Raw genomic sequence first — 5,523 nt, 5'->3', positions numbered from 1 at the left:
AGCATCTATTGCTGACACAGGATGGTGAAATAACTGGGGAAGCCAGCGCTAAACGGTTTTACATTCAAATACTCGGTGGATAAACAGCTCCATGTAAACATGAACTAGTGGTTTAGAAATGATTCATAAACTATGTGTTCCATACATTCATTCAAGAAAGGAACATGCCTTTCTTAATTCCTTCAACCAATACAGACTCGATAGTGTGCATACATGCTCTATCAAACTAGGTCGCCTAGCACAGCGGTAACGAATAACAGTCGTCTGTGTAATCATTGGGGCGTCACACCAGGTCACCAGCGTGGGTGCGTTGCAAAGCGCCAATCGCTTGCAAGCGATGTACAGCGATTCGCCTAACAACAGTGCGCTAACTTTACGCCGCTTGCAAGCGAAACAATCGCTGGCTGAGGTCGCTTCGTTGTCAAACCAAAATGGCGGCTGACTTTGACAGCGGAAGAAGAAATTCTTGACTGGATCAGCGAGGAAATGAGCAAAGGCAGCTGACACCCCATCATCCTCGGTCGGATCCACATCTTCAAAGTAGCCCTAAACTTGATCAGCTCGTCATCGAGCCTCTTCTATTACGTTCTTCATTACGTCAAGGCAACCAAGCGGTGGTTGCGCCGCCATTTTGGAAGAGTGCGCAAACGCTGCGAACTGTTGCAGATCCCGGGGTGAGCGAGTAAGTTGCTTTCTCTAAGCGATTGGTGGCTTGCAACGCGCCCCTTGTCTCAGCACGTCTGGTTAAAGAGTTCAAACAAGTGCTGACCTGAATGGAGCGGTAAAGGCGAGCCTATTACTTTGAGGATAATTCATTCATAATCCCACCAGGGGCTCAGTCTAAAATGGTGAACGAGACCTCACCTATCACCCCTCGCATGGTTGTGATGGAAAATGTCATATGTTTATATTTAAACGTATGTCATCTGCTTAGAATGAACTAATCCTTTGGAATCCTATATAAAGGAAGAACATTATTTAAATCTAATTCTGTTTCACACAATCAGCCAAGACAGACGTTCTGACAGCATACACTTGTTAGTTTATCCTGTCTACTCTGAACTGACCAAGGTAATTGAATACAATTCAAGAACACACTCCTGTTTTAAAAGTATCTTGCACTCAGCATTAATGTTGTTAAAAAAGGGAAGAATTGTATATGTTTCTTCTTTTATGCGCTAAGAGCATCCTTTACGTGTAAAATGTCCCGATTATTATCAGCTAGATATAAAGTATGAACGTTCAGAGTATCATATACATTTAAGATTTTCGGGTTAAAAACTATATGCCAAATTATCAATTAAGCAATAAGAGTAATATTTTGCTATGACTTGTGGGAATTTCTACAGGTTTTTTCCATTTTATCTATTTAGAATGGAATACAAACAAGAATTGTCTAACCAATGTGAAAACACTGTCCGCCTTAGGTGGATGGGCTGCTGCTAACAACTGTACAGATGGTCAAGAAGTCAATCTCAAACGCATAGAATTATTGACATCTAGAGTGACTCCACGTCCTGAATCTACTGTGTCAGCACAACCTATAGGTAACATCTGTACCAAGTCCTTCAAGAAGCGACAAAGTCTGCTAAGACACGTCCGTACTGTTCATGGAAATAATAAAATCACATGTGAACAGTGTAAACATACATTTACGAGACAGGATAACTTTGACAGTCACCGCTGTAACCTAAAACGGAAATCAACGGAGAGTGCTCCTGAACCAAAACGCCCCTGTCTTCAGCCGCGAGATCTCGATGACAACAATAGACCACCGACACAACTTGCGACTTGTAACTGGTGTGGGCACTACAAGTGTCTCCTACCAGGCAAACACTTCTGTCAACAATGCTCGACAAAACGTCGTGAATGTCTCAACAATGCTCGACAAAATGTCGTGAATGTCTCCATTGTCATCGGCCCCTGCCTGAGCGTTTCTACAGCCAACGTGTAGATCTATGTGATAGCTGTATACGCAAGATATGATGTCAGGCGTAACCAGGTCAGAGGTCAGCTCTCGAGGGTAGTGTGTCAACCACAACACTAACTCCAAATGACTCTAACAGTGTGGACATTCTCCAGTTTCTCGCAGATGAACAGACAAACATTGAATCAATCTTGAACGATTTTCTTACAGAGAAGAAAGGTATGTAAAACACTGAAACTCAAATTTATAAAGTACAATGAAAACAATGAGAGTATTTTGGCGGAGCCTATCCTTACAAAGATCAATTTTTGGAACACAAACTTTTCTGAAATTGAGCAACAGTTAGCAGAGGCTTACCAAAAATTGTATACATCAACACAATAGTTCCAGGCGGAAGGGAGTGGGTTGGTGCTAGACCATATTATTCATTTGGAAATCAACACCGTGGAATATGCACCCATGGCAGCAAGTTCCTACATTCCCCTGCCTGAGTATCTGGCCAACAAGAAAGGTGTTTTAAATATCCAAAATGATGATAAAAAATGTATTTTTTCCTAAGATCTTGTCTTGTATCCTGACACAACTATTTTAGTGTATACTAGAGTGTTGCAAATGTGTACATAGGTGAAAATACTGGAATATCCTATCATGAACTACATATCCTTGAATAAATGTATTGAACCTGATTTGTTTGTATGTAACGCTTTGTTAATGAGCTCAGCTGAGTGAGTGAATTATTGCTTAATGCAGCACGAGCAATTTTGCACCTATTCGGGAGGAAGTAATATCATCCTTGATTCACCAGTACAAGTTCATCTGTTTTACATAACAACAAGGATTGATTGAGGAACTTGACCCATGTCAAGTCATGATATAACCATCTCAATCATTCCTTTCAAATGAAAACAGATAAAATTTAAACTGTTAACAAATGATTTATTTCATTAAAACACACACACACACATTTAAAAAAAACATTAATCAATTATTAAGACAATTAGTATCTCACAATGCATGACCCGTGAAGATTCCGGGGTACAATAGGTCTTCAGCAACCCAAGCGTGCCATAAAAGGTGACTATGCTTGATGACATGCATCAACCAAGTCAGTGAGCCTGACCACCCTATCCCGTTATTCGCCTCTTACGACAAGCACAGTCGCCTTTTTATGACAAGCATGGGTTGTTGAGGCCCAATCCTCCCCGGATCCTCACGGGTGTGTTATGTTACTGGTGAAAATGTTGGCAAATATAGTGTGGTTATTTGTGAGATTCTTTGTGTAAGAGCTGCGTTTCTAGTTTACACATCACACAACAACCTAGTACGTGGCAAAAACAGTTTGTGGATTTATTGTTGTCCCTTAGGTGTAAAGTTTAAAGTGAACGCCAGAAAATAATCCGTCTCGAATATCTGCCGAAACACTTTCTTTTGGGCATAAACGACTCCATAAATGTTGTTTTTAATTTCTCTATTTCCAATTCTTCAGCACATCCAAGCAAAATGTTTTGCCTTCATAACAGAAACATATGTATAATATTCAACCATTACAGGTAAGCCAGAGGACCCGCATATATACAGCAGTGGATCTATGGTCGCCGGGAAACCGCTTATGTTGATGTGTTCAACGCTATCAAAGAGTCTGCCAGTGGATCATGGTTAAAGAATGTCTTACACTTGGAGGAGAAACAGCCTCCTGCTGGAAATTACAAACAAATACCATTATACAGGTTCTACTCTCATCATCGGCGCTTTCCATGACGAATGGCACTACAGAGGCAGGTACTGGTGCCAGGCCAACGATTTGGATGAGGTTTCAAAATGGAGCGCTGAATACGTGTACACATGTACGTACAGGAACATCTTGTCTCTTGTGCCGTTGCTGTTACATGCATACGTGTACGTTCAGGAACATCTTGTCTCTCGTGGCGTTGTTGTTACATACATACGTGTACGTACAGGAACATCTTGCCTCTTGTGCCGTTGCTGTTACATACATAGTGTACGTGCAGGAACATCTTGTCTCTTGTGCCGTTGCTGTTACATACATAGTGTAAGTGCAGGAACATCTTGTCTCTTGTGTCGATGCTGTTACATACATACGTGTACACATGTACGTGCAGGAACATCTTGTCTCTCGTGGCGTTGTTGTTACATGCATACATGTACGTACAGGAACATCTTGTCTCTCGTGGCGTTGTTGTTACATACATACGTGTACTTACAGGAACATCTTGTCTGTTATGTCGTTGTTGTTACATACATACGTGTACACATGTACGTGCAGGAACATCTTGCCTCTTGTGTCGATGCTGTTACATACATACGTGTACACATGTACGTGCAGGAACATCTTGCCTCTTGTGTCGTTGTTGTTACATACACACGTGTACGTACAGGAACATCTTGGCTCATGTGTCGTTGTTGTTGTTGCTGTTGTTGTTGTTGTTGCATTAGGTGTTTAAAAGGTCGCCTTCTGCCTAGGCAATTTCGGCTGACCTGTCCCTCTTTGGGACTCCTGTGTGAGAAGGGTTCACATATCTATTGTGAGTTCGGTGTTCACATAATTTCTGTTTTTGCAATGATATGATTTCTATTTTCTTATATTGATATGTGTCGTTGTTGTTACATACATATGTGTGCCGGTACGAACGTCTTGTCGCATTTGTTGTAGTGACAGACACGTGTAGTTGTGATGGATATACGCGTAGGAACATCTTGTCTATATGTTGTTGTGATAGACATAATTGTAGGAACATCTTCTCTATATGTTGTTGTGATATACATAATTGTACGAACATCTTCTCTATATGTTGTTGTGATAGATATTAGTGTATGAACATCTTCTCTATATGTTGTTTTAGCAGACATAAGCGCAGGAATATTGTTGGTGATTGGTTGCCTGTTCAGGTGAGGGTAAATAAGTTGCAAGTGACTCTGTGGCATTTGATTTGCTAACAAAGCAAATAATCAGACACGCCCACGATCCGAACCACGTCAATAATGTTTTACAATACAATTAATCTTTACAATAATTGAATGAAATATGTTAGTGTGTTCATGGAGATATACGCGTAAAAGCCGGCCTGCACATTGTGTAATTTCGTGGAATAAACGTCAAAACCTCTTTGCGATAATCAGGTTTCATACATACATATCCCTACAAACAAACACATAGTTATGTCAATTCTAAAGTGACTGAAAGAAATTCAGCTTTAGCAGCATTACATTTACATTAATTATACATTCTAAGATCACATAAATAACTTTCACTCAGTATCAATATCAAGAGCAATTTCATTCTCACTTTTGCCTTGACAGAAATACATGTTTTCTGAAATACATTGCTCGTTCTACAACATAACTAGCGTAAGAGTGAGTGAGTAAGTATGGATTTTAATGGAGTATTGAGTGAGTGGTGGAATTATTTCCTCCCTACTAGTGGATAACTGAGAGCTTGTTTGAAAATGAAATGCAACTACACAATTGACAGGAAACGAAACGGCTTGGTCACGATTTCGACTGTATTTGACCCATGTGATATACAGCAGCAGATTTATTATGAATATTTAGAACATCTTCCTGCTTCCTTGTTGAAA

At 40.3% G+C, this 5,523-nt stretch overlaps 1 pseudogene; it reads left to right on the top strand.

The window, feature by feature from the left end:
* Positions 1–845: 845 nt before the first annotated feature.
* Positions 846–2,485, top strand: LOC139457205 (uncharacterized; annotated as a pseudogene).
* Positions 2,486–5,523: the final 3,038 nt, after the last annotated feature.

This window comes from Haliotis cracherodii, unplaced genomic scaffold (assembly GCF_022045235.1).
Source record: "Haliotis cracherodii isolate W230 unplaced genomic scaffold, xgHalCrac1.p SCAF_12, whole genome shotgun sequence".
Classification (NCBI taxonomy): Eukaryota; Metazoa; Mollusca; class Gastropoda; order Lepetellida; family Haliotidae; genus Haliotis; species Haliotis cracherodii.
Note: the sequence above shows the minus strand (reverse complement) of the source record. Positions and strands in the feature narration are given on the sequence as shown.